A 12,942-nucleotide genomic window follows, 5' to 3' on the forward strand; every position below is an offset into this window, starting at 1 on the left:
CTTTTATTTTCGAATAGGCTACTGTACATAATTGAATACGCATGCATACATGCACGCAAACTCGAAACACACACACGGACACACTGTCAAGATGCAAGCCATTCGAGCACTTGTTACTCAACGCGCAATTTGGGGTGCTTTTGGGAAAGATTATTTTGTCAATTATAAAACGTGATATTGACCATATCGACTAAAATGATCTGTATCGGTAATACAGAGTCGGTATGATACAAATAAGTATCTACCATTACGCAAAGCAGCGGTCAATTCAATTCGAAGTAGTTTATTGGATATCGTGATAACAAATAAATTAGGCCTACCTTAATCTTGCGTTAAATTGATCATAGCCTAATTGGACCAACTCGAATAAACTCTACTCTAAGAAAAATTATAACATTTTACCATACAGTAATTAATATAGCCTACTTACTACGCGCATGTAGCCATATACTGTACCTCCCATATTGATAGCGTACTCGCGATTCGAAATTCTTTTGATTGTAATAAGTGAGACAGATGCATTGCTTCATTGTGTCAAAGGTTTTTGTGGAAAATGTGCTGTAGGTTGTATTTAAACAATTTAACATTGGGCTACGGTAGTAGGACGAAATGTTAAAATAACTTGATACTACAGAACAGACTGCTGTCACAGTGCACCGTTTGGTTCTTTTTGCTCTCAAAATGAAAAATATGCAAAAGTAGGCTTGTTGAATATCCGATAGGCATATAAACCAAAACCACGAAATCCACTGTTGAAAAAACAAAGCTAAATAAAATGAATGATCACGCAATCGGGGACAGTGGTTGAAATCCCTATGCCCGAAAGGCCTATTCATGAAATTAGCATTTTTAAAATTTGTGGCACAATTATTATCACACTTTTTCAGTGCGATTGATTTTCTTATTCCGTGCATGAGCAACGCTGCAAAAGTGTTCATGAGCTCAAGACGCTCTGTCTGCTGGGTTCTGCACCCGTAAGGTGGCGCTCTGGGCACATCAAATTATATTCCACTCACCCGCAAAGGATCATAAATGCGCGCAAGTGAACTGTCCAAACCAAAGATGGTTTTAAATCCGTCCGAGACCCTGGGCCAATGAACCATTTTCTTAAATTTTTTTATCTCTTATAGTTTATTTATCATGGAAATAGATGATCACACTTAATGTATTGGGGTCCATATTATTTATTTCTGATTCATGATTCATGGCTTTGGTGTTTTGAAATCAGACTATTAATTATTGGACCAACTCATGGAAATATCTCCTTTGTTGTTAGAAATGACTTATCATTGTAGTAATGTGCATTAGTTACAAAATGTTAATATATAATTTACAGTGGGCTCTAGTGTAAATCAGGATATTCTGCATAGATTGTATTACATTAAATAATACTTTTATGAATCGATAAATGTCATGTATGTCAGTCATGTGCATTTCAGCAACACACCCAAATAATCAGAAAGACAGAACCAACACTATTTCAGTCCCCCGCACTTGTTGAACTTTATTCAAATTACTTCGACTAACCTGTACTCCCGCACATTGACTCAGTACCAGTACCCCCTGTATAGAGCCTCGTTATGATGTAAATGTGTGGTTTTTGATATTTTTTACTTTAGTTTATTTTCTAAATATTTAATTAACTCTTTCTTGAACTGCATTGTTGGTTTAAGGGCTTGTAAGTAAGCATTTCACGGTAAGGTCTACCTGTTGTATTTGGCGCATGTGAATAAAAATCTAATTTGATTAGATTTTTTATTTGACATATTAATGGGTGACTTCCATAAACTTAATTTTGACCATGCACATGTATCTCTCTCACAAAAGATTAACATTGGAATTTTCACATTACATTTCCTTGGAAGTCATCATCCATGCAAGTGTTTCTGTTTGATTTGCATTCTGCTTCCTTGTTCCAGTCTGTCACTCTCGCAGGGAAACAAGCCCCCCTCAGTCTAAATGAACACCTTGAAAAGTATCTTTATTCTCTAACTAATGGGGGTTGGCTTTTGCAAAACACAGTGTGTAAGTAAAATGTGAACATTTTTCATGGCTGCATAGGCCATTCAGTCCCAGAGCTGCTGAGAGAAAAGCTGAACTTGGGGAGGGACTTTACATTTGAGATAGAATATTACGTTTCATTTAAAAAATCTAAATTTTTATGGGCATCCATGGCCAATGTGAAATGTGTGTTAAGTGGATTGTCCCCGTTTCTCCATCCTACCTCAGTAGTTATTTGCAGGATGCAGCTGGGCATAGCGGCTAGCCTCATGCCCCTACTGAGTGCTATGCTTTACTGGCCATTAATTGTTTATTGTCCAGCGGACACTGGAGGTGGCAGCTACTGGCCAGAGCTGCTGTGTGTGTGTGTGTGCTCAAAAGGACCAAGTTACCATTTGTATTCATTTATTAATTACATTTATTTGGCAAGAAGGCAAAATATGGAACAGTCATGTGTCCTTTTCTTCTCCTCTCTGTTCTCTCTCTCCTTGAACTGACGACTGCCCTCTGCCCTGAGATGTCAAGCAGACATTTTCAAAAGGCAGGCTTTTATCAAATCCATGGTTTTGCATTTCCCCATTTGAGTGCTGTTTGTAAATGGGAGTGTGGACTGGGAGGTCATCTTTATTGGATGAATGGGCTGTGTATGGAGTGGATAGTACCATTTGGAGGTACACTGAGACTAGATGGATTTAAAGTGAGTGTAATTTCAAACACCGACCAACTGACTTTCCAGCGTCAGTGTTGAAATGACCCTTCTCTTGTTCATACATGCACTGTAAAACAAATAAAATACACTGCTCAAAAAAATTAAGGGAACACCTAAACAACACAATGTAACTCCAAGTCAATCACACTTCTGTGAAATCAAACTGTCCACTTAGGAAGCAACACTGATTGACAATAAATTTCACATGCTGTTGTGCAAATGGAATAGAAAACAGGTGGAAATTATAGGCAATTAGCAAGACACCCCCAATAAAGGAGTGGTTCTGCAGGTGGGGACCACAGACCACTTCTCAGTTCCTATGCTTCCTGGCTGATGTTTTGGTCACTTTTGAATGCTGGAGGTGCTTTCACTCTAGTGGTAGCATGAGACGGAGTCTACAACCCACACAAGTGGCTCAGGTAGTGCAGCTCATCCAGGATGGCACATCAATGCGAGCTGTGGCAAGAAGGTTTGCTGTGTCTGTCAGCGTAGTGTCCAGAGCATGGAGGCGCTACCAGGAGACAGGCCAGTACATCAGGAGACGTGGAGGAGGCCGTAGGAGGGCAACAACCCAGCAGCAGGACCGCTACCTCCGCCTTTGTGCAAGGAGGAGCAGGAGAAGCACTGCCAGAGCCCTGCAAAATGACCTCCAGCAGGCCACAAATGTGCATGTGTCTGCTCAAACGGTCAGAAACAGACTCCATGAGGGTGGTATGAGGGCCCGACGTCCACAGGTGGGGGTTGTGCTTACAGCCCAACACCGTGCAGGACGTTTGGCATTTGCCAGAGAACACCAAGATTGGCAAGTTTGCCACTGGCGCCCTGTGCTCTTCACAGATGAAGCAGGTTCACACTTAGCACATGTGACAGAGTCTGGAGACGCCGTGGAGAACGTTCTGCTGCCTGCAACATCCTCCAGCATGACCGGTTTGGCGGTGGGTCAGTCATGGTGTGGGGTGGTATTTATTTGGGGGGGGGGGGCGCACAGCCCTCCATGTGCTCGCCAGAGGTAGCCTGACTGCCATTAGGTATCAAGATGAGATCCTCAGACCCCTTGTGAGACCATATGCTGGTGCAGTTGGCCCTGGGTTCCTCCTAATGCAAGACAATGCTAGACCTCATGTGGCTGGAGTGTGTCAGCAGTTCCTGCAAGAGGAAGGCATTACATTTACATTACATTTAAGTCATTTAGCAGACGCTCTTATCCAGAGCGACTTACAAATTGGATTGATGCTATGGACTGGCCCGCCCATTCCCCAGACCTGAATCCAATTGAGCACATCTGGGACATCATGTCTCGCTCCATCCACCAACGCCACATTGCACCACAGACTGTCCAGGAGTTGGCGGATGCTTTAGTCCAGGTCTGGGAGGAGATCCCTCAGGAGGCCATCCCCCACCTCATCAGGAGCATGCCCAGGCGTTGTAGGGAGGTCATACAGGCACGTGGAGGCAGCACACACTACTGAGCCTCATTTTGACTTGTTTTAAGGACATTACATCAAAGTTGGATCAGCCTGTAGTGTGGTTTTCCACTTTAATTTTGAGTGTGACTCCAAATCCAGACCTCCATGGGTTGATAAATTGGATTTCCATTGATTATTTTTGTGTGATTTTTGTTGTCAGCACATTCAACTATGTAAAGAAAAAAGTATTTCATAACATAATTTCTTTCATTCAGATCTAGGATGTGTTGCTTAAGTGTTCCCTTTATTTTTTTGAGCAGTATATATTTTATATATATATTTTATAATGTATTTTCTACATTGTAGAATAATACATGTAGGAACCAAACAAGTGTTAAACAAATCAAAATATATTTGAGACTTTTCAAAGTAGCCATCCTTTGCCTTGACAGCTTTGCACACTCTTGGCATTGTCTCAACCAGCTTCACCTGGAATGCTTTTTCAAAAGTCTTGAATGAGTTCCCACATTTGCTGAGCACTTGTTGGCTGCTTTTTTTAACCTTTATTTAACTAGGCAAGTCAGTTAAGAACAAATTCTTATTTACAATGACTGCCTACACTAGCCAAACCCGGACAACGCTGGGCCAATTGTGCGCCGCCCTATGGGACTCCAATCACGGTTGGTTGTGATAAAGCCTGGATTCAAACCAGGGTGTCTGTAGTCACGCCTCAAGCGCTGAGATGCAGTGCCTTAGACCACTGCGCCACTCGGGAGCCACTCGGGAGCCCCTTTTCCTTCACTCTGCGGTCTAACTCATCCCAAACCATCACAATTGGGTTGAGTTTGGGTGATTGTGGAGGCCAGGTCATCTGATGCAGCACTCCATCACGCTCCTTCTTAATCAAATAGCCCTTACACAGCCTGGCGGTGCGTTGGGTCATTGTCCTGTTGAAAAACAAATGATAGTCCCACTAAGTGCAAACCAGATGCCTTGGTAGTGTGCTTTGAATTGTACATGAATCACTGACAGTGTCACCAGCGAAGCACTACCTCCATGCTTCACGGTGGGAACCACACATGCAGAGATCATCCGTTCACCTACTCTGCGTCTCACAAAGACACGGCGGTTGGAACCAAAAATCTCAAATTTGGACTCATCAGACCAAAGGACAGAATTCCACCGGTCTAATGTCCATTGCTCGTGTTTCTTGGCCCAAGCAAGTCTCTTTTTCTTATTGGTGTTCTTTAGTAGTGGTTTATTTGCAGTAATTCGACCATGAAGGCCTGATTCACGGTCTCCTCTGAACAGTTGATGTTGAGATGTCTGTTACTTGAACTCTGAAGCCTTTTGAGTGAATTGCAGTTACCGCCCATGACTTAATTTGTTAGCGAGAGACATGGTTGTTGTATTCAATGGTTTTCAGTAGTGTAGCCTTCACCAAGTGAGTATCTTTAAAATTCAACTCTTTATGACAATACATTTACAAACTGTATATTATAAGGCTGTTCTTTGAGGGCCTTGTTATACCCTAACAGTGGTCTGAAACTCCTGGTTTACAGGCCACATCAAGCCTGCTGGCTTGCAAAGTGATGTGTAATTCCTATTAGAATCCCGCAAGAAGTGAGGATATCCAACAATTGTAACTTTTTATCACCTACAACCTGCATTCAGAATGACTGCCGGGATAGGGACGATGAATTATTGAAACTACCTAAATCAAATAAACTGGAACAGCATCTCATTAACGGGTGCAATAAGTCCAACTACTAACAGATTGGAATTGTTTAGAAAAATTCTGAAAAGTTATTTGTCTGTGTAGCATAAGATTAATCAACCAATAAAAGTACATGCACAAACACAGGTGTTGAAACAAACAAACCTGAAAATCATGATAATGATGACTGTAGTTTAGTTTTTTGCACAAACATGAATTTGTAATCCACAGCTCACTTCGAGAATAATTTGTTGCGTAAATTATAGCTCAAAGTATTGTCCTTTTGAAGTCCACTCAACCAATTGCTTAAATCAGCATTATTTCTTAAGTTAGATTATGAATTTTTTTGAGCCAGCTTGATGGTGGACATGGATAAAGAAAACACACATGATGATTTGACTTTTAAAAAAAAAAAAATAATTAAAAACAAATTCTTAATTACAATGACGGCCTACCCCGGCCAAACCCTAACGACGCTGGGCCAATTGTGCGCCGCCCTATGGGACTCCCAACCACGGCCGGTTCTGATACAGCCTGGAACTGAACCAAGGTCTGTAGTGACACCTCTGGCACTGAGATGCAGTGCCTTAGGACGCTGCACCACTCAGGAGCCCTGATGATGATAAGACATGGGCATAAGTTTAGGCAAATCACATAAAGGCACTTGCCCTGGCCGATCTGTCTTTATTTTTTTTTTTAAATCTTCTACGAAGTTAAATTCTAGTCATTTAAATGGAAAATGGTTGTTGTATGCAGCCCACAGTGTTTCTTTCAGTGGAATTTGCTCCTTTGCCAAGGAAAGGGATCCAGTGGAAAAACCGAGTTTCTTTGCATACATTACACAGGTCTCGCTCCTCCTTTCCATACATAATCCAGCAGCAGCATACAGTGCCTTCGGAAAGTATTCAACCCCCTTGACTTTTTCCATATTTTGTTGCGTTACAAGGTGGGATTAAAATTGATTTAATTGTCAATTTTTGTCTGATGTACACAAAATACTGTGGAAGAAACATTTGTGTTAATGTCTCTATTGTGTGTAGATTGTCACTAATCTCAATTTCATCTATTTTAAATTCAGGCTATAGCACAACAAAATGTGGAAAAAGTCAAGGAGGTTGAGTACTTTCTGAAGGCACTGCACTGTAACACCTGCACTGTCACGTGAGACAGCAGTCACTCTGTATGCTGGAGAGGGCACTCGTTAGCCAAATGCTGCCAGACTAATGGTTAATCCCAGGCTGATGCAGTGTCAGTCTTCAAGGTTCCTCTCACCAGCCCCTCCATTTTAGGGAAGGAGGACACACGCTGGCACGTGAAGTTTTTTTTCCCAGACAGTATTTGTTTTGGTTGATATTTCATTGTGGCTGAAGTCAAAGAGTAGGTGTTATTTAGGATTAGTGTGAGATTTGATTGTTTTTAATTGAGTACCACTCTGTCCCTATACTTCCACCATTGTGTTTTATCTGACAGGTAGGCAAAACAGAATTTATTTTACTTTCAATTAAGTATTGTGATTGAGGTAATATTTAAGAGGATTAAATATTGTAATATGTGGTAAAAAAATAAAATAGTTAATGTTCTCCAAACAAGAGATTGTGGCCAGCAATCTGGGGGTCAGTCAAGCACTGATGAGGGGAAACAACTACACCTCCAAAACTTCAGAGACGGGGGAAAAATGCACTTCAAGTGGTGGAGAAATGAAACACCTGAGAGCACAAATGGGGTTGGGAGGCTGTCGGAGATTTTAATGGATTTCACACTCCGCATGCCTGCCATTTGGGCCTCGGGGAATAAGGGAGAAAAAAAGGGTAAAAGGACAAAAACAGGAGCCTAATTATTCCCAATCAATCCATTAGAACCTGTCGGAAGCCTAATTGTTTCCTCCAACTCCCGTTATCATCTGGCCCCATGTGTTGCCGTGGCTGCAGCAGAACGGCGGGAGCACTTTTTGACAAGCTGTCTGTCACTCACCGGTTCTGTCTGTTTAGTATGCTCACCCATCTGGTCACGCTCTCTATTTTTTTTTTTCAGGAGAGGAGAGCTGCATTTACCGTGTCAGTGGACAGAGCTGTATTTTCCAGCGGTCTGCTTATCTGCATGACTGTGTCACCCTAATCCGTTGCACTTATTCTATTTGCCTGACTAAATGACAGCGTAATACAGGGGCAGGCCTGCGCCTCTGAGGATGTTAAAGTACAAAACGCTGGAAGAATGTCTCTTTTCTCCTTTTTCAATGACATACTTAAAGGTGAGTTCCTGCCTGAAAAACCTTGCTATGAAGCAGAGGGATGCCTGGTTTTATTGCTGACTGAGGTAAAAACCATTGCCTGTATTCACAAAGCATCTCGGAGTAGGAGTGCTGAATGATCGAATATCAGTTTTGCCTTTTAAATCCTAATGAAATAAGAGGGGGGACCTGATCCTTGATCAGTACTCCTACTCTGGAACACATTGTGATACGGGCCCTGACATTTTAGTCACTTGAAGTTCAACCTGGAATTTCAAGGCACAAAGCATATTAACTCAGAAGAAATCATACCAATCGATTTAAATAATTCTCAACCATTTTTTTTTTGTGGATGAATTTCATCACCGAGAACATGTATGAAGGACACTGGGTTCTTGTACAATTCATTTATGCAGCTGATTCATGAAGTTCAGTAATGTTGTATGCTTAACAGAATTAAGACTAATTAATCCATATAAAGATGACAAACTCCTATTTACAGGAAGTGCCCCATTCTTGAGAGATTCACGAATGCACAGGGAGGAAATTGCTTCGTTGCAATCTCACCTGGGAATTAGCAGAGCAGGTTGAAAGAGAGAAACAGTAATTTGCACAAACAAATCTCTTGCTTTTGTTTTAAGGCACAACCAATGAACATCGATCGTCTGACTGGCGAGGAAGTGACACACAATAGACTATAATCTAGGAGAAAAACCTGAACGCTGTTTTCCTCTTTTCTTATGTTCTATGCTTTCGCCCAACAGTAGGTGGACATGTTCTTATCAATGGATGGGAATTGGTATATTTCTCATGTTAAAGAAGCGTAACGTTATGACTGAGATAGCGGCCATGTATTATACGCATACAGCCCTTTCCTGGAGGGCGCCCTTGCGGACTGAATGGTAGCAATAACATTTGGAGATAAACCTCTAGGCATCAGATTGGCCCTCTCGGGCCAGGCCCATAGGAACCAAATCTCCAGCCTTGCATTCCAAACCTGTCTGTGTGTCTGGGACAACAGGTCCCTGCGTAACAGGAGTTGCCATGGGTCCCCACCTAAAAGGTGAATGATCTCCGCGAACCAAGGCTGAATGGGACAACGGGGAGCCACAAGAATCAATGATAAGCCCTCCTGGCGCACCCTCTCCAACGTGGGCTGAATCAGAACCACTGGCGGAAACACTGAAAGAAAGGTCCGAAGCCACTGGTGCACCTGAGCGTCCGTTCTCACCTGTGGATGGCGGGGCTTCCAGCGAGGAGTGGATTTCGTTTGCCTTTTCAGGCATAGATCCTTCAACCGAAGTCACGAGAGTGCAACTCCCTCACAAAGTATGTTGTCTTATCAAGGCTACATAGAAATACCAAATCATCCCTAAAAAACTAACTCCAGAGTGCTGTAACTAGCAATATATCAGTGACATCCATCTCATGCTATCATGCCACACTACATTGTTTTTCTGGAATTCTAATCGTAGAGGGAAACTAAGGTTGATGATTTGAAGACAATCTTCTTACAGCTTGGCTATGTCCCAAATTTACATTTTAGGCATTTAGCAGACACTCTTATCCAGAGCGACATACAGGAGCAATGGCGGTTAAGTGACTTGCTCAAGGGCGCATTGACAGATTTTTCACATAGTCGTCTCTGGGATTGAACCAGTGATTTTTTTTTGGTTAATGTCCCAACGCTCCTAACTGCTAGGCTACCTGTCACCCAAATGGCACCCTACTCCCTAGATAGACGCTCTGGTCAAAAACAGTGCACGATGAGCCCTGGTCAAATGTATTGCAACTATATAGGGAATAGTGTGGCATTTAGGAAGCAGCCTTGAGTATGCAGTAGCAGAAACTCTTCTACTGTGTGAAATCAGAGGGGAGAGCGTAAAGGAGATAGAGGGGAGGGCAGGTTCAGGTTAGGTAGAAGGAAGAGTGTGTGAGGAAAAAGAGGGAATGGCAAAGAATGATGGAGAGACTGAAAGAGAGCGCTCCTTGGTGTAAACTCAAGAGGCCAGTATATGGAAAGTCCCCTCGAGGCCATTGAGGAGAGGCGGGAACAAACATAATATTGTCTGGCACTGTGGAAGCTTCACTCACTGTTCGCTCTCAAACAGGCGTCTTTCTTCGTGATGTTTGCAAAGTGAGCCTTTTACTGCCAGGACCCACAGTACAGTAATCCAGCATCTGCCTCCTTTATCCACACCTCTTCTTTGACAATTATCTTTATTTCTCTGTCCCACCCTTACTTCAACTAGCCCAACAATTTATCTTCAGCGATAATGGCATGAACCATAATTTCTCTCTCTCTCCACATCATAGCATTAAATGGATGGAGACAGAGGGAGAGAGCTTACTGTTAATTGGACAGAGGGAGGGAGAGTTAATGCAAATTCAGACTTGATTAATAGATAATTACTTCTGTCATCAACTGAAATGATTACCGGCAAATTGCACCGACGCCGCTCAGATTGGAAGTCTCGAATGAAAAGCTGCTGCATTGCCAGCCTTGTCTCTCTGTCGCAGTTACCTCAGATTTAGATCTGTGGAGGGTAGCCATGGAAAAGTGCTCCTTATATAAGATTTGACAGGCATATTCGAATGAAACAAGCCTCTCCAGAAGTCGGTAAAGTGATAATAACAATCCAGCTCGGAGGAGGGAATTGGCCATTACGTTGGTGAAATGGGTGTCACAGCGCTCGTTGCTGTTTGATCCCAGATGGTCAGAGGTGATCAATTCAAAGCGAGAGGTTCGGTCCAACTCATGGCCTCATCCATCGCCATGAGATGACATTGTGTCATCGTGGGGCGCCCATTAAGAGATGCCCCTTTTCAAACCGTTTCTGTTACCTCGTCAGTCCTTGAGAAACTTTCTCTTCACTTATTGGCTTCTGAAGAGTTGACAGGGCTGTGGCAGAAGTAAATGGTCTGTGCTGGGAGCTTGTCTCGTGCAGTTGCTCTCCTTTTGCGTAGTCAGGTTTATCTTTTTAACCACCAGCGATTTACTCTTCGTGAAGGAGAGCGGTGCCATCCACGCTTTGGCTTAGGTATGGTTCAGTGGTGTATGACGTTAAAAGTGCACACTGTAGTTCACACTGATCAGGGTGGGTTTTTTACTAATGGACTTTCTGGGCCATGTCAATCTCCCTTGAATGTGGTATTAGTTAGGTCCTATAACAGCCGTCTCTAAGGCATTTTAATAAGACAGCCAGTCAACATTGTGCTGGCACTTTGGCTAACAAAAGGGGATATGAGAAGAACAGTCTTCTCCCTTTTTTTAGGATTAAAAAACCCCTAGAGTCGATTGACTCACCTGTATGTCACACGGCGATGTCATTTTTAACATTGAGTAGCTCCCTGTGTGTTTATGATAGACTCACTGTGTCTTGTAGTGGATGCAGGTCAATCCCCTCTTAACGCCGTTGTAACGTTTGTGTCTATTCCATAACATGGGGCTTGTTTAAGCAACCCTTTTCTACACATGAGAGGATCCAGACAAGAAAATGACCACAACATTTTCTGTAAAACCCGAACTGTGTGAGTTAAACTAATATGTCACCAATATTGAAAGGGGAGACTCTCACAAACACGACAGTGTTGGTTGTTCTGCTCTACGGCGCACACTACGTCTGAAGGTAACCCAGTACTAGGCTGTAAAAAGTGCATATGGCGGCAAATGTGCCAAAAATGACATGACTTAACATGGGTCTAAACTTTTTTTTTTTTCTCATTCATATTCTTATCTCTGATATAGGACAGACACTTAACCTTGTTCCTTGTTTTGGGGGGACTTTCTGTTTTGCCATTTATGAACGTGTTATTCAATGCTTTCTTTGGGCTATAGCAGTAAAGGCCAAATTCAATGTTTCATCAAATACTTTTTATTTTTAAATACCTACAAGGGTCCTACAATTCCAAATCAAATGGCTAAATCATACCTTTTTATGACAATCTTAAATCAATTCCATATGTTAGCTTAGTAGATATTGTGATCTAAGGGCTTAAACTGTAGGTCTTTTCTTTATTTATAAGACAGCAGCGAACAAATAGGAGGGGAATGTGAAGGTATTATATTGCATTAAAGTCAATGTTAGCCTGGTGGAATGAAAGCCGGCGATAATGAACTGGCTGGGCTCCTTCAAGACCTGGGGCTTTGTCGGTGTGAGGAGTCTGGGATGGTAACAAGACCCCTCATGCATTTTCTCCCTCCAGAGAGACCATTAACCTTTCCCTCTCATTCTCACACACACATCTCTCAGACACTTCCTCTACCGCCGATAGCCTCGCTTTGTTCCTTCATGGGGAGATTAAAAGCCCCTTAATTGGTTAGGCTAATGGCAATTTGCCGGAGTGTACTAATGCCTGACACATTATTTAGTCCCTCGTGAAAAGGTCAGGCTTGGGCGCTCGTGTGCCCTGAGATATACTTCTACGCTAAAGTAAGACCCGGCCTGCCCTGTTGCTGAGTGAAAAAACAACAGTTGAAGTGAGTGTCTTTGAGGTTCTGCAGGACTGGGATAAAGGGGACCAAAGTGTTGTTGTTGACACTGAAGCAGGTGCAGGCTTTGGCTGGAGTTTTTTTTCTCACTTGCTTCGTTTCATAAAGCCGTGAACACAAACGGGCGATAAGAGGCATAACTAATCATTGCCCTGCTCCAGTTTGGCGAGGCGTGATTTGATTAGGAGAGCCTGTGATCGTCCTCTTGGAAAGGTCAAATGACGCCCCAGTGTGTTGTACAGTCCTTGTGACACTCAGGCTTGGAAATAACTATCAACAATGGCAACTACTATCATGGTCAGATCATATTACATATCTTCCACCAAATTCTTAAACTTTTAGAACACTGATTTAATTAAGTATTTAAGAAAATGACATCTCATGCTATTC

The 12,942-nt window shown here is 42.5% G+C and overlaps 1 protein-coding gene across 13 annotated transcripts in view; it reads left to right on the forward strand.

Moving 5' to 3' along the window:
• The window catches only part of ptprt (protein tyrosine phosphatase receptor type T), a 515,339-nt gene that overhangs the window by 527 nt on the left and 501,870 nt on the right, over positions 1-12,942 (forward strand). The window lies entirely within an intron of this gene.

Source organism: Salmo trutta, chromosome 14, assembly GCF_901001165.1.
Source record: "Salmo trutta chromosome 14, fSalTru1.1, whole genome shotgun sequence".
Lineage (NCBI taxonomy): Eukaryota > Metazoa > Chordata > Actinopteri > Salmoniformes > Salmonidae > Salmo > Salmo trutta.